The sequence below is a fragment of the Aquarana catesbeiana genome, linkage group LG03 (assembly GCF_042186555.1).
Source record: "Aquarana catesbeiana isolate 2022-GZ linkage group LG03, ASM4218655v1, whole genome shotgun sequence".
Lineage (NCBI taxonomy): Eukaryota > Metazoa > Chordata > Amphibia > Anura > Ranidae > Aquarana > Aquarana catesbeiana.
The window spans coordinates 23300160-23318090 of NC_133326.1; the positions used below are offsets into that span (position 1 = coordinate 23300160).

At 45.2% G+C, this 17931-nt stretch overlaps 1 protein-coding gene across 1 annotated transcript in view; it reads right to left on the reverse strand.

The window, feature by feature from the left end:
- Positions 1-17931, reverse strand: part of ARRDC4 (arrestin domain containing 4) — a 66876-nt gene that overhangs the window by 34980 nt on the left and 13965 nt on the right. The window lies entirely within an intron of this gene.

Below are 17931 nucleotides of genomic sequence, written 5' to 3' on the forward strand. Positions count from 1 at the left end.
TGGGATCCTCCCATGATCTCTTAACAATAAACAAAATACAGAAAGAGAAGCAAAGTACTCTAATGGGACCTGGAGGAGGAGTCTCTCTAATGTACACGGAGCCACCAGACATACTACAATAGATGGTCAGAGACTGCAGACAGGATACAATAGATGGTCAGAGACTGCAGACATGATACAATAGATGGCCATAGACTGCAGACAGGATACAATAGATGGTCAGAGACTGCAGACATGATACAATAGATGGTCAGAGACTACAGACATGATACTATGGATGGTCAGAGACTGCAGATATGATATAATAGATGGCCAGAGACTGCAGACATGATACAATAGATGGCCAGAGACTGCAGACATGATACAATAGATGGTCAGAGACTGCAGACATAATACAATAGCTGGTCAGAGACTGCAGACATGATACAATGGATGGCCAGAGACTGCAGACATGATACAATGGATGGTCAGAGACTGCAGACATGATACAATGGATGGTCAGAGACTGCAGACATGATACAATAGATGGTCAGAGACTGCAGACATGATACAATGGATGGTCAGAGACTGCAGACATGATACAATGGATGGTCAGAGACTGCAGACATGATACAATGGATGGTCAGAGACTGCAGACATGATACAATAGATGGTCAAAGATTGCAGACATGATACAAGAGTTCAATGTAGCCTCATTAGTGCCCACCAATTGCAGCCTTATCGGTGCCCACCAATTGCAGCCTACCAGTGCCCACCAATTGTAGCCTACCAGTGCCCATCAAATGCAGCCTACCAGTGCCCACCAACTGTAGCCTACCTGTGCCCACCAAATGCAGCCTTGAAGGCAGGAAGGAAGGATCACTATGGAAGAAAGGAAGGAGGAATCACTATGGTACATGGAAGGCAGGAAGGAGGGATCACTATGGCACATGGTAGAAAGGAAGGAGGGATCACTATGGTACATGGAAGGCAGGAAGGAGGGATAACTATGGTACATGGAAGAAAGAAAGGGGGGGGGGTCACTATGGTACATGGAAGAAAGGAAGGAGGGATCACTATGGTACATGGAAGAAAGGAAGGAGGGATCACTATGGTACATGGAAGACAGGAAGGAAGAGTCCCTATGGTACATGGAAGAAAGGAAGGAGGGATCACTATGGTGCATGGAAGGAGGGGTCACTATGGTACATGGAAGGAAGGATCACTTTGGTACATGGAAGAAAGGAGGGATCACTATGGTATATGGAAGAAAGGAAGGGGGGACACTATGCTTTATGGAAGGCAGGAAGGAAGAAACACTATGGTACCCAGAAGGCAGGAAGGATTACTATGGTACATGGAAGGCAGGAAAGAGGGATCACTATGGCACATGGAAGGCAGGAAGGAAGGACCACTATGGCACACAGAAGGCAGGAAGGATCACTATGACACCTGGAAGGCAGGAAGGATTACTATGGTACATGGAAGGCAGGAAAGAGGGATCACTATGGCACATGGAAGGCAGGAAGGAAGGACCACTATGGCACACAGAAGGCAGGAAGGATCACTATGACACCTGGAAGGCAGGAAGGATTACTATGGTACATGGAAGGCAGGAAAGAGGGATCACTATGGCACATGGAAGGCAGGAAGGAAGGATCACTATGGCACACAGAAGGCAGGAAGGATCACCATGACACCTGGAAGGCAGGAAGGATTACTATGGTACATGGAAGGCAGGAAAGAGGGATCACTATAGCACATGGAAGGCAGGAAGGAAGGACCACTATGGCACACAGAAGGCAGGAAGGATCACTATGGTACATGGAAGAAAGGAAAGAGGACTCACTATGGTACATGGAAGGCAGGAAGGATCACTATGATACATGGAAGAAAGGAAGGAGGGATCACTATGGTACATAGAAGGCAGGAAGGATCACAATGGTACATGGAAGGATCACTATGGCACAAAGAAGGCAGGAAGGATTACTATGGTACATGGAAGGCAGGAAAGAGGGATCACTATGGCACATGGAAGGCAGGAAGGAAGGACCACTATGGCACACAGAAGGCAGGAAGGATCACTATGGTACATAGAAGAAAGGAAAGAGGACTCACTATGGTACATGGAAGGCAGGAAGGATCACTATGATACATGGAAGAAAGGAAGGAGGGATCACTATGGTACATAGAAGGCAGGAAGGATCACAATGGTACATGGAAGGATCACTATGGCACAAAGAAGGCAGGAAGGATTACTATGGTACATGGAAGGCAGGAAAGAGGGATCACTATGGCACATGGAAGGCAGGAAGTAAGAACCACTATGGCACACAGAAGGCAGGAAGGATCACTATGACATCTGGAAGGCAGGAAGGATTACTATGGTACATGGAAGGTAGGAAAGAAGGATCACTATGGCACATAAAAGGCAGGAAGGAAGGACCACTATGGCACACAGAAGGCAGGAAGGATCACTATGACACCTGGAAGGCAGGAAGAATTACTATGGTACATGGAAGGCAGGAAAGAGGGATCACTATAGCACATGGAAGGTAGGAAGGAAGGACCACTATGGCACACAGAAGGCAGGAAAGATCACTATGGTACATGGAAGAAAGGAAAGAGGACTCACTATGGTACATGGAAGGCAGGAAGGATCACTATGATACATGGAAGAAAGGAAGGAGGGATCACTATGGTACATAGAAGGCAGGAAGGATCACAATGGTACATGGAAGGATCACTATGGCACAAAGAAGGCAGGAAGGATTACTATGGTACATGGAAGGCAGGAAAGAGGGATCACTATGGCACATGGAAGGCAGGAAGGAAGGACCACTATGGCACACAGAAGGCAGGAAGGATCACTATGGTACATGGAAGAAAGGAAAGAGGACTCACTATGGTACATGGAAGGCAGGAAGGATCACTATGATACATGGAAGAAAGGAAGGAGGGATCACTATGGTACATAGAAGGCAGGAAGGATCACAATGGTACATGGAAGGATCACTATGGCACAAAGAAGGCAGGAAGGATTACTATGGTACATGGAAGGCAGGAAAGAGGGATCACTATGGCACATGGAAGGCAGGAAGTAAGAACCACTATGGCACACAGAAGGCAGGAAGGATCACTATGACATCTGGAAGGCAGGAAGGATTACTATGGTACATGGAAGGTAGGAAAGAAGGATCACTATGGCACATGAAAGGCAGAAAGGAAGGACCACTATGGCACACAGAAGGCAGGAAGGATCACTATGACACCTGGAAGGCAGGAAGAATTACTATGGTACATGGAAGGCAGGAAAGAGGGATCACTATGGCACATGGAAGGCAGGAAGGAAGAACCACTATGGTATATGGAAGGCAGGAAGGATCACTATGATACATGGAAGGCTGGAAGACTGACACATGGAAGGCTATGGGACATGGAAGGCTGGAAGACTATGGGACATGGAAGGCTATGGCACATGGAAGGCTGGAAGACTATGGCACATGGAAGGCTGGAAGACTATGGAACATGAAAGGCTGGAAGACTATGGAACATGGAAGGCTGGAAGGCTATGGAACATGGAAGGCTGATAGGCTGTGGAACATGGAAGGCTATGGCACATGGAAGGCTGGAAGACTATGGAACATGAAAGGCTGGAAGGCTATGGAACATGAAAGGCTGGAAGGCTATGGAACATGGAAGGCTATGGAACATGAAAGGCTGGAAGGCTATGGAACATGGAATGCTATGGAACATGAAAGGCTGGAAGGCTATGGAACATGGAATGCTATGGAACATGAAAGGCTGGAAGGCTATGGAACATAGAAGGCTATGGCACATGGAAGACTATACATGGAAGCTTGGAACACTATGGCACATTTAGAAAAAAGAGAGAGGGGAGAGATCACTCACCCAGGCTGCACTGTCTTCAGAGGCACAGGCACTCAGGCAGCGACATCAGGCAGGATCGCTGGCTCACTGGCTGATTTGAAACCTCCCGCCCACACTCCTTTCCCAGGCACAGATCGGCTGCATGAAGGGGTTGTGGGCGGGCACAGGGGGGACATGGGGAGGAGGTGGGGCAGACCTAGCCTACCTCCTCCTCGTACTGAATATACAGCGAGCGCCGGGCGAGGAATGTGCAGCGGGCGGGGAGCGCGGGTGGGAATATGCTATATGCACACTGCCGTTGGGCGGGGATTCGGGGAATATGCTATCTGAACACTCCCCGTGGGGCAGGGAATATGCTAATTTATACACAGTGCCGTGGGCGCGCCGGAGGGGACAGGGAATATGCACACTGCTGCGGGCGCGAGACAGCACACTCGGGATGGGACTGACGATACCCTGGCACTTTGGCGCCCCCCGCTCTGCGGCGCCGGGGTGCAGTGCACCCCGTGCACCCGCCCAGGACCGGCCCTGGGTAGGTAAGCCACAGTTGCGGTATCGCCATTTGTCTCACTTTACTTCCTATATCACGCGTCCATCCATCGCCTCGAAAGAACGAACGTGATGACACCACCATCAAGGCTTCACCCTGCGTGTTTCGTCAGCAATAGGACGTCCCTGGCCAATCCCCAGATGACGTCCTATTGCTGACGAAACGCGCAGGGTGGAGCGTTGACGGTGACGTCATCACGCTCATGCGATATAGGAAGTAAAGTGAGACAAATGGCGATACCACAACTGTGGCTTACCTACCCCATTATCTGTTCCGCTGATAGATTACTACAATTCTGTAAGTGCAATCTTATCTTTTATTAAAATTCCTTTATCAACGTACTACACCATGGAAGCCTTTTTCTTTTATGTCTCTGAATACCCCTAGTAAACAGCGGGAGTTCCGGACTGTCCATATGGGTTGAGGGAGACCTTACTTCCCTAGGCTGGGCGAGACTGCTGCGGCGGTCATCACCTTTTGGTAAGCAGGCAATTCATACACTTTGGGTGACAATTTGGATGCACTTTGTTTACTCTGAGGATTCTTTAACGATTGTCACAAATATTGATTCTTGTGGACATCACCTTTTAAAGATCTTTGGACTTTTTTTTTCACTTTTTTTTCTTTTTAATGGGACCTTGCTTTAGTTTTTCTTTTTGTCACTTTTTTCTTTTTTCATTTTGGTATTTTTTTTCCTTTTATATATAAGGTATTTATATATGTATTAGTCTTCTAATTAGCACTGCATCTTTTTGACATTGCACTTTATTTGGAAGGTTCCGTACTGGACTTTTTTGATGCTAGCTGCTTAGATATTATTTTCAGAAAATAATTTTCCTTCTATTTTGTTATAGCGCAGCGTTTGCCTTAGGGCTTCACACTTTAATCCATATGGGAAACCTGTGGGGTGTATTTAAAAAATGTGCAAAGTTGTCCAGTCATTGAAACTGTATCATGTCTGCAGTCTCTGACCATCTCTTGTATCATGTCTGCAGTCTCTGACCATCTCTTGTATCATGTCTGCAGTCTCTGACCATCTCTAGTATCATGTCCGCAGTCTCTGACCATCTCTTGTATCATCTCCGCAGTCTCTGACCATCTCTTGTATCATGTCTGCAGTCTCTGACCATCTCTAGTATCATGTCCGCAGTCTCTGACCATCTCTTGTATCATCTCCGCAGTCTCTGACCATCTCTTGTATCATGTCTGCAGTCTCTGACCATCTCTAGTATTATGTCCGCAGTCTCTGACCATCTCTAGTATCATGTCTGCAGTCTCTGACCATCTCCTGTAATATATCTGCAGTCTCTGACCATCTCTTGTATCATGTCTGCAGTCTCTGACCATCTCTTGTATCAAGTCCGCAGTCTCTGACCATCTCTTGTATCATGTCTGCAGTCTCTGACCATCTCTAGTATCATGTCCGCAGTCTCTGACCATCTCTTGTATCATGTCTGCAGTCTCTGACCATCTCTTGTATCATGTCTGCAGTCTCTGACCATCTCTTGTATCGTATCTGCAGTCTCTGACCATCTCTAGTATCATGTCTGCAGTCTCTGACCATCTCCTGTAATATATCTGCAGTCTCTGACCATCTCTTGTATCATGTCTGTAGTCTCTGACCATCTCTAGTATCATGTCTGCAGTCTCTGACCATCTCTAGTATCATGTCCGCAGTCTCTGACCATCTCCTGTAATATATCTGCAGTCTGTCACCATCTCTTGAATTATGTCTATAGTCTCTGACCACCTTCTGTAATATGTTCACAGTCTCTGACCATCACTTGTATCATACACCTAGCCTTTGCCTATATCCTGTTGTGTGTCTGCTCTCTGAAACTGAATATTCACTGAATTTTATGTGCGACCCTTTGGTGATGTTGTGATTGGCACTTGAGGTCCCCCATATCAAGAAACTTGTCCACCACCGCCATATTGAAAATGTATGAAGCCTGAAAATACCACACTACTGCCACTAGATGGAGTTGAGGAGCATACATATTGTCTTATAGCAGTCAGCGCCATCTATTGGCTATAACGCAACACTTTCTGCATTGACACATTCGAATTGCAGAAAACACAGCCTCAGAACAATCGATTTTGAGCCAATTTCACAGAAATTAAACAGTTTCTCACCATCTTTGGTGCACCATTCCAAACAACACCTACAAATAGCGGAGTAAACGTAAAATCTGGAAAGCCTGTATTTGATTTATATATTATAATCTGCATATTAGAATGTTCTAGTACTGGCCTAGGAACACATGGGTGTGATATTAGTACTCACACATTGGGAAGGTAATAGAATGTTGGACCCCTGCTAGTATATATATAGGCTATATTTAGCGGTAACACATGCTGTTCCAGCAGGCAGCTCGCTGTCCTATGGCCTCGGCCTCAGTAACAGAAAGGGGGATCCTGTTGCTCGCTGGTCGCTGGGTCACAGGCAGTTGCTGCGTATAGATGAGCTTCCTACAGATCTACATTACTTGTGTTTACTGAGAGTGAAATTCACGAGCAAACTCCATGCTGCTTTTCCATCCAGGAACACCTGCCGCGATAAGCTTGTTTAATTCACATCATTTGAAGAGGAAGCCTGGCATTTATTGTCACGCCAGATTTCATTCCCGCGTTAAATGACACATGCTTAGATTTGTCCTACAGCATCCCCATCCTTTATAATGTTGTCACGTTCCACGCTTGGATTATAATAAAGACAATCTGGATGGTAGCCCAGGGCCCAGAGATCTAAGCGGGCTAATGCTTTCCATACGAGGGAAAACAAATTAAATAACCCTGACACGATGCTTCAACACTTCACTACAAGCAACCGGCTAAATATATCATTCAACTAAATGCATGTGAACTGTTTTTTACCTGCCGACAAATTCTGTTCGGCCGGTCTTGCATTTGAGGCATCTCTATAGAACAGGACACCCGGCTCCTACACTCCCTACCACCTTTCTGCAGACGTGGCCATAGCTAATTAACCACTTATTTGTTGTTTACAAGTTAAAATCAGTTTTTTTTTGGCTAGAAAATTACTTAGAACCCCCAAACATTATACACTTTTTTTTCTAACACCCTAGAGAATAAAATAGCGGTCGTTGCAATACTTTCTGTCACACCGTATTTGCGCAGCGGTCTTACAAGCGCACATTTTTTGGAAAAAATACACTTTTTTGAATTAAAAAATAAGACAACAGTAAAGTTAGCCCAATTTTTTTTATATTGTGAAAGATAATGTTACGCCAAGTAAATTGATACTCAACATGTCACGCTTCAAAATTGCGCTCGTGGAATGGCGACAAACTTTTACCCTTAAAAATCTCCATAGGCGACGTTTAAAAAATTCTACAGGTTGCATGTTTTGAGTTACAGAGGAGGTCTAGGGCTATAATTATTGCTCTCGCTCTACCGATCGCGGTGATACCTCACATGTGTGGTTTAAACAACATTTTCATATGCGGGCGCTACTCACGTATGCGTTCGATTCTGCACGCGAGCTTGGCGGGACGGGGCGCTTTTAAATATTTTTTTTTTCTTATTTATTTTACCTTTTATTTTTTATTTTTACACTGTTCTTTAAAAAAAAATAAAAATTGTGTCACTTTTATTCCTATTACAAGGATTGTAAACATCCCTTGTAATAGAAAAAAAGCATGACAGGACTTCTTAAATGTGAGATCTGGGGGGTCAAAAATACCTCAGATCTCATATTTACACTAAAATGCAATTTAAAAAAAAAAAAAAATTGTCATTTGATAAAAAAAAAAAAAATAAATGTTCATTTTAAGAGCTATGGACGGAAGTGACGTTTTGACGTCGCTTCCGCCCTGCAGACGGGTGGGGGCCTCGTTCCCCTCACTCGTCTGCATAACCAGGAAGGACAAGGATCCGATCACCTCCGCCGCTACCGACGGCTCCAGTAAGCGGCGGAGGGCACTGGAGAGCGGCGGGGGGGCCCTCTCCCGCCGCCGATAAAACTGATCTTGCGGCGAATCCGCCGTGGAGACCACTATTATCGGAAACCGGACCGCCCGCCGCAGAAGAAAATACCAGGGTTATGGCAGCTAGCTGCTGCCATAACAACGATATCTCCCTTCAAAGTTAGGACGTATATCGGTGTGCGGCGGTCCGGAAGTGGTTAACCACTTGCCAAACGGGCCAATTCTGACACTTTTCCTACATGTAAAAATCGACATTTTTTTGCTAGAAAATTTCTCAAAACTCCCAGACATTATATAAATACACTATATTGTCCAAAGTATCGGGACGCCTGCCTTTACACACACATGAAATTTAATGGCATCCCAGTCCTAGTCCGTAGGGTTCTATATTGAGTTGGCCCACCCTTTGCAGATATAACAGCTTCAACTCTTCTAGGAAGGCTGTCCACAAGGTTTAGGAGTGTGTCTATGGGAATGTTTGACCATTCTTCCAGAAGAGCATTTGTGAGGTCAGGCACTGACGTTGGATGAGAAGGCTTGCAGTCTCCATTCTAATTCATCCCAAAGGTGTTCTATCGGGTTGAGGTCATCACAGAGCTGCTGGATGTTAGAGACCTTGCGCTCCTCCACCTTCCATTTGAGGATGCCGCACAGATGCTCAATAGGGTCTAGGTCTGGAGACATGCTTGGCCAGTCCATCACCTTTACCCTCAGCTTCTTTAGTAAGGCAGTGGTCGTCTTGGAGGTGTGTTTGGGGGTCGTTAAGTTGGAATACTGCCCTGCTGCCCAGTCCAAATCATTTGGTGGAGGGGGGATTATGGTGTGGGTTTTTTTTTTTTTTTTTTTTTTTTTTTTTTTTTCAGGGGTTGGGGTCAGCCCCTTAGTTCCAGTGAAGGGAACTCTTAAGTCATCAGTATACCAAGACATTTTGGACAATTTCGTGCTCCCAACTTTGTGGGAACAGTTTGGGGATGGCCCCTTCCTGTTCCAACATGACTGCGCACCAGTGCACAAAGCAAGGTGAACAGAGAGATGGGAACCGGAAGTGATGAAATTCCTGACTCTCCTGGTTTCCGAGGTCACAGAGAGGGATGAACAACGTCACTTCCTCTCTCTCTCTCTGTGCAGTGCAGCCATCGCTGCTGGTTGGAGTGCTCCGCGATTGGATGGAAGAGCCCAGTAAAGGCGGTGGCGGTGGAGGGGGAACACATTTCACCACCACAGAAGATGTAATCAAGTGGCTGTTCAGCTGTATGAACTTTATTGCTCTAACAAGGGATGAACAACATCTGTTGTGACAACATGGGCTGTGACGGGTCCTCTTTATGGAGTAATATGGGGTCTATTACTTATTTTAATATCGGGATGATGCCTGTAGCTGCAGCCATCATCCCAGTATAACCAGTGCAAACCAAGCACGTCATATGATGGCCTGCGGTCGGCAACATTTCATATTCCTGATATGTGCCTGTCAACGCTGTGTGTCAAGTATGTGCAGTGCAGCGGACAGTGCTGTTCACATGGTCACATTTTTGTCACTTCACATTGTGCTGGGCCAAAGTTTATCCGACATGTAACACTCGGGTGCCTTACCACTCCCCAAACACCTCTATTTGTGTCAATGTTAAAGCCCTTTACTGCCTCTCAACCACAAGGGTGAATGTGCCGTAATGTGCAGTGGCGGCTGGTGGTAATTTTTTTTGGGGGGGGGGGGTCGGCAAGCAATAACACCCCCCCACCCCGGCGGGCGGGCGCTTGATTTGCGGGTCAGGTGCACTTACCCCATCTATGCATCGCTTTACGGCCGCTTCCCTTGCTCCTCGGGGGCGGCGACGGCGACAGCTCTCCCTTCCCCTGCTCTCCACGGGCATCGGCGGCTTCTGTTTCCAGCCTCTGCCTCAACGACCAATTGAAACTCATCGGCACGGCGCTGCGATAATCACAGGCAGTGAGACATTTCCCGATCTCTGCAGCCGCACATCGGGAAAATGTCTCACTGTCTGTGATTAGCGCAGCGCTGTGCCGACTTCCTGGCCGGCTCTGCACGTGGAGTGTGCGAACACAACGGAGCTCATCCTTACTGTAGAGGGAACGTTGCAATTAGGTGTTAGCTTCCCTTTTACAGATGTAAATGCACCTTCGCCTGTATGGACTAAAAATCTTTGGACCGACCCTGGACGTCACAGCCAGGGCCGTTTTTAAGGCAGGGCAAAAGGGGCAGCTGCCCTGGGCCCTGTCATTGTTGTGGGGCCCAAAGCAGCTGCCTCATACTTTCCAACTATCCTGGTTTAAATTCCCTTGTCCCTTGAGATTTTAGTCCTGTGCTGTGTCCCAATATCTCAGTGTGAAGTGCTGCTACTAATACTGCCCAGCTCTGCCCTATTGTGTACAGATGACTCACCTGCAGACATTGTGTTTACATGTAAATTACCGGCATTCATATGTAAATAGCGGCGGCTGGCAGCATTGATATGTATATCATGCCCCCTTGAGGTCATATCCACAGTAATCTCTAGCACCCAATCAACAAGCAGAAATCATGTGCTGTAACCTCTAGCAACTAATCAGTGAGCCGTAATGTGTGCTGTAACCTCTAGCAACCAGTCAGTGAGCGGTAATGATACACTGTAACCTCTGGCAACCAGTCGCAATAGCTGCCTGATCTGATTCAGTAAACAGGTTTTGAATCTAGCTGCTATTTATTGTATGTCTCAGAGCAGGTGGAGAACAAAACTGCATGGGGTGGGGGGGCCCAACAAAAAGTTTTTTGCCCAGGGTCCAATCAATATTAAAGACGGCCCTGGTCACAGCAAGCTTTGAGAAGTTACAGTAAAGTGTGAAAAAACGCATTTTATGTGTGGACATTTCTTTATTCACAAATACTAAGGTCTACTTCTAAGTTTGACACAAAGTGGCGGAAGGCTCCATCAACAACAAGTAAGTAGTTGTGTTATCCAAAAAGAAGTGGGGTGGGGACTAAAAAAATCTGACACCAATGCCTAGCCAATCGTAAGCCCCCTCAAAAGCAGCCAGGGATATACATGTAAAGCAAGAATTATACCCCCTAATGCTTTTGCCAGGCCCAAAGCCACCCAGGATCCAGAGATTACCATTTATAGCAGTTTTAGTACTACAGGGAGGCAGCTGTGCACCAGATAACATATATAAATGTGATGCAGCTCTTCTGGGTAATGGGCGTAAATGCACGCCACTGGCAGCACGCTCCTGCTGTGATTATACACAGTGGAGCCAATCAGCGGGTACCGCTGACTCGTCCAAAGTGGGAACATGGATCCATGCCTTCCCTAGTAAAAGCACCTCCCTCACAGTACACAAAAACCGGCTAGGCACACGGTTAACCCTTTGATCGCCCCTGATGTTAACCCCTTCCCTGCCAGTGTCATTAGTACAGTGACAGTGCATATTTTTAGCACTGATTACTGTATTAGTGTCACGCGTTCCCGCAAACTCTAAAAAGTGTCACTAAAGCCTCGTACACACGATCGGATTGTTGGCCAACAAAACCATGGAATTTTGTCCGAAGGGCGTGTGCCAGGAACTTGTCTTGCATACAAACAGCCACACAATTGTTGGTCAACAATTACAAACGTAGTGAGGTACTAGACGTACTATGTGGTTTTTCAGCTCTTTAGCGCCACCCTTTGGGCTCCTCCTGGTAATTTAGTGTTAGTAGAAGTTTGGTGAGTGTTGATTCGAGCTTTTCATTTCGCACTTTTAAGTTCGTTTCTGAACGGCCGTTCGCCAATCAGCCATGTTGCGGAATCGGAGAATATAATGTGTTATTTATTATTGGCCTTGGAGTTATTGCTTTGACATTATTTTTTTGGTTGAATAATAATGATTTGATTTGGTATATTTTCTATATTTTTGGATGCATAGAATGCACTTTTTGGTTAAGTTCTATTGGCAGATAGCATGTCTAATTTTATTTGTTTTCTTTTTTTAATGCACAATAAAAAAAAATTGTGTAGAATAATACTTGGCTATGTTTTTTACTTCAAATGACAGTTTGGGAGTCGGCAGTTACATTTTAAAAAATACAATGTAAAATTAACAAGGGACACCAACATACATACAATGGGATAATGGTGTTGTGGTAACTTGCCCAAATTAAAAAAAAAAAAAAAAGAAAAAAAAAAGTATAAGAATATTATTCTTGATATCACTAGAAAAAAAAAGCTCCATCAGTATCTCCAGCAAAGCAGCTTCATTATTATCCCATTAAAGAAGAAGAGAATTGTGCGCTGCATTTCTAGATTTCATAATTAGCCACGTCACGAATGTTAATTCTCCATTACGAACGCTAGTCTAAAAGATCGGCCGCTCCCGGCTCGTCCTTCCTTCCGAGCATGCGTGTTTTGTACTTTGGACTTTTGTCCGACAGACTTGTGTACACACGCTCGGACAATCCGACAACAGACATTTGTCCGCGGAAAATTTTAAAACCTGATATCCAACATTTGTCTGCGGAAAATTGTCCGATGGAGCGTAAAAATGATCAGATTTACCGCCAACAGCCTGTCATCGAACATTTCCCGTCAGAAAGTCGGATCGTGTGTACGCGGCTTTGGTGTCCGATTTGTCCGCCACAATATCACAGTCCCACTAAAAATCACTAAATAAGTAAATAAAAATTCCATAAATATATCCCCTAGTTTGTAGACGCTATAACTTTTGCACAAACCAATATATATATATATATATATATATATATATATATATATATATATAGTGGCAAAGCGTTGCCCTGCCAGGGTCTAGAAGGAGGATGTGACCCTGAATTCTCAACCAGACGGGTTGAGGGGCTCCAAGGAGCTTGTAGCATTAAGAGGAAACTGGCCTTTCCACTTTGGGACCTGGAGCCCGGGAATTTCTGGGAGATCTGGGTGGGATGAAATCCTCAGTCCTGGGTCCTGATTTTGAGAACAGCCAGCATACTGATTGGTCAGGTGTGTGCTGGGCTTTTAGTAGTAACCTGACCATGGTTCTGGGCTTCACCCTGACAGATAGGAAGTCTGAGTACCAGGAGTCAGGAGGGCTCCACGGTGGAGCCAGTGCAGCAAGAGGCTGCTAGCTGTGCGCACCAAGTTGGTCGGTGAAACAGTCGGTAGGAGACAGACAAGGGCCTGCTGTATAAGGCCAGAGCAACAGTGCTGCAAGTGAGAGCCAACCAGGCTGAATGTCGTTTTGTTGATGGACAAAGGCATGCTAAAACCCCCTGCGAGGGAAACCTATGTTTGCTGAACTTGCTGTTAATAAAAATGGGCAAACAAAGCCCTTAAAAAGAAGAATCAGCGAGTTTCGGTGTCCTAAAGCTCTACATTTGATGCTAGTCCTTTACAATAAATATATATATATATATATATATATATATATATATATATACTTATTGGGATTTTCTGCTACAAAAATATGTAGCAGAATACATATTGGCCTAAATTGATGAAGAAATTAGATTAAATTTTTTTTGTTTTGGATTGGATATGTTTTATAGCAGAAAGTATGAAATGTTGTTGTTTTTTTTTTTTTTTTAATAATTGTCGCTCTTTTTTTGTTTATAGCGCAAAAAAAAAAAAAAAAAACTGCAGAAGTGATCAAATACCACCAAAAGAAATCACTATTTGTGGGGGAAAAAAAAAGGACATCAATTTTACTTGGGTACAACTGCGACTGCACGACTGCGCAGCTTTCAGTTAAAGTAACGCAGTGCCATATGGCAAAAAATGGCCTGGTCATGAAGTGGGGTAAATCTTCTGGAGCTGAAGCGTTCAAAGCAGGCAGCGGGGGGGTCATTAGGTAGGAAGGTAGGGCCCGAAAGTGACTCAAGCCCAGGGGCCCCCACCACCCTAAGTCCTACCCTGGGGTCATATACAACACGTCCTCACCGCCTGTCAAATATTCTTAGAAGAACGATCACAATGCTGATTAGTCTTCAGAGTGTACAGCACAAATGGATGAGCCCTTAAAAGGCAGGATTACCAGGGTAAAATAAAATGAAAAGGTGTAGGGCAAAAAAAAGAAAACAAATACAGCCGTCCCATCTAAGAAGAGTAAGCTGCAATACTCTCAGTTTTTGTTCTTGGGTTTAGATACGATTTAGGGGAACCCGAGGTTCCCAGCATGCCAATAGTCTGCTATGTTTTCATGTTTTTTTGATTTGCAGCAGTCACGTTTGGTAGGGTGTTGTACACCGGCACACCCGGTGAAGCAATTTTTTTTTACTGTAATGCTGATTGTGAAACTGATCATGTTGCTATTATGAAGTATGATTGCGACATATTTTATGTGAGGAAACCTAAACCTTCAAGGACAAAAATATAAGTTTCTGGGTGGGATAAATCAAATTAATAAATATTTTGATGAACGCAGGAGACTGGAATTTGTAGTATTAGAATAATTTCTTCTAATAAGAACAAAGAATTTATCAAAAACTTTCCTGTTTTGAAGCATGTTGCACATCTGCATTGTGCTGACCGTACATTAAATATGTGTACCCTAGATTTATAAAGAGAAGATGTCAAAAAAGAAATAGGTAGGCTGGTGCCCACCTTGTGAGGGTTGTAGTTGCTGTAGGCGGTTACCCTCGGGCAAAGGGGCAGAGAATGTGCAACCCCCTGCTACCCCACACCTCCCAACATTTTGAGATGGGAATGAGGGACACCTACTAACAAACGTATGTGGGCATAGGACACGCCCCCTGCCACACCCACTTAAAGAAGAATTAACCAAAAATTGGTTAATTAAATCCACAAGTAATTTTTTTAACAATACTATTCCTTTATATTGGCTTTTAAAAATGTACAATTGCAGCAATTTAGAAATTGGATGAAAGGTTTAGCACTGGAAACACTTTTTGAAAGCTAACAAAAAAGTGCATTTTATATACAATTATACAGATCAGACAAAGTGAGGGACAAATGAGGAGGACAGAGGGACAGAGGGACATTGCTCCAAATCAGGGACAGTTGGGATCTATGCTATGCTGATAGCAGCCCACCTGCCCTTTGGCAATGCCTCCACGCACTTCCCATTTGTGATATCACTAATCTAACACCCATATAGTAATAATCTCTGAACTGTGGAAGCTATGCCTGGAAAAAATGAATAGCTACCAGTATTGCCTGTAGGCTCCCTGCAGTCTACAGGCAATATAGATTGACCTACAGGCAATACTACCAATTCCCTGCAGCCAACAGGCAATACACAGTCACCTACAGGAATTACTACAGGCTCCCTGCGGCCTCCAGGCAATACTGAGTCACCTACAGGCTCCCTGCAGCCTAAAGGCAATGCTAAATCCCATACAGACAATACTGGGTCGCCTAGAGGCAATACTACTGGCTCCCTGCAGCCAATACTGTTGGATCACCTACAGGCTCAATGCAGCCTACAGGCAATACTGAGTCACCTACAGGCAATACTACATATTCCCTGCAGCCTATAGGCAATACTGAGTCCCCTACAGGCTCCCTGCAGACAACAGGCAATAATGAGTCACCTACAGGATCCCTGCAGCCTACAGGCAATATTGAGTCACCTACAGGATCCTTGCAGCCTACAGGCAATATTGAGTCACCTACAGGATCCAGGAAGCCTACAGGCAATATTGAGTTACCTACAGGATCCCTGCAGCCTACAGGCAATAGTGAGTCACCTACAGGATCCATGAAGCCTACAGGCAATATTGAGTTACCTACAGGATCCCTGCAGCCTACAGGCAATATTGAGTTACCTACAGGATCCATGAAGCCTACAGGCAATATTGAGTTACCTACAGGATTCCTGCAGCCTTCAGGCAATATTGAGTCACCTACAGGATCCCTGCAGCCTACAGGCAACACTGAGTCACCTACAGGCTCCTTGCAGCCTACAGGCAATGCTAAATCCCATAGAGACAATACTGGGCTCGCCTACAGGCTCCCTGCAGCCAACAGGCAATACTGAGTCACCTACAGGCAATACTACATATTCCCTGCAGCCTATAGGCAATACTGAGTCCCCTACAGGCTCCCTGCAACCAACAGGCAATAATGAGTCACCTACAGGATCCCTGCAGCCTACAGGCAATATTGAGTTACCTACAGGATCCCTGAAGCCTACAGGCAATGTTGAGTCAACTACGGGATCCCTGCAGCCTACCGGCAACACTGAGTCACCTACAGGCTCCTTGCAGCCTACAGGCAATGCTAAATCCCATACAGATAATACTGGGTCGCCTACATGCTCCCTGCAGCCAACAGGCAATACTGAGTCACCTACAGGCAATACTACAGGCTCACTGCAGCCTACAAGAAATACTGAGTCACCTACAGGCAATACTACAGGCTCCCTGCAGCTCACAGGCAAAACTGAGTCACCTACAGGCTCCCTGTGGCTGCCTACAGGCAATACTGAGTCACCTAAAGGCAATACTACAGGCTCCCTGCAGCTCACAGGCAATACTGAGTCACCTACAGGCTCCCTGCAGCATACAGGCAATGCTAAATCCCATACAGGGAATACTACAGGATCGCTGCAGCCTACAGACAATACTACTGGCTCCCTGCAGCCTACAGGCAATACTGAATAACCTACAGGATTTATGACAGGATCCCTGAAGCCTATAGGCAATACTGAGTCACCTACATACAATACTACAGGATCCCTGCAGCCTACGGGTAATAATGAGTCACCCACAGTCAATACTACAAGATCCCTGCAGCCTACAGGCAATGGTGAGTCATCTACTGTCAATTCTACTGGCTATCTGCAGCCTACAGGCAATAATTAGTCACCTACAGGCAACACTGAGTCACTTACAGGCTATAATAGAGGCTCCCTGCAGGCTACAGGCAATAATGAGTCACCTACAGTCAATGCTACAGGCTCCCTGCAGCCTACAAGCGATAATGAGTCTCCCTGTAGCCTACAGGGAATGCTGATTCACCTACAAGCAATACTTTTGGCTTCCTGCAGCCTACAGGGAATTCTGAGTCACTTACAGGCAATACTACAGGATCCCTGCAGCCTACAGGCAATAATTAGTCGCCTACAGGATATATTACAAGCTCCCTGCAGCCTACGGGAAAAATTAGAAAAAAGTAAAAACAAAATTGCACAGAACATTCTTTCTTGCCATCATTGAGTCAACTAATTTGGTTTGAAAGCCCTTAAAATTTTGTCTAGACCTACTACTTGAATCCCGGCATATTAAATAGTTTTCATTACAATATGTAGGATCTTCATTGAATAAAAACTGCATTCACAGGTAAAATTTAATTCACAAAAAAATTTCCACGCAGATGCTTCAAATTTTCTTGTCACTACAGTCGAAGATGAACTTCGATTTGACCCCACTAACCCTTAGAAAATTGAATGAACCTTCCTGAAAATCTTTGAATGAAAATCTACTGGCGTATGGCAAGGTAAGGAGCCAGCAGTGGGACATCAGGAAATCACACCGGCTCCCAAATCCAAGATGGCGGCACCGAAGAGTGGATACCCTGGCAAAGAATCAGCTGCAGGAAAGACTTCATGGGCTGGTAAGTGTTTGATCTTGAA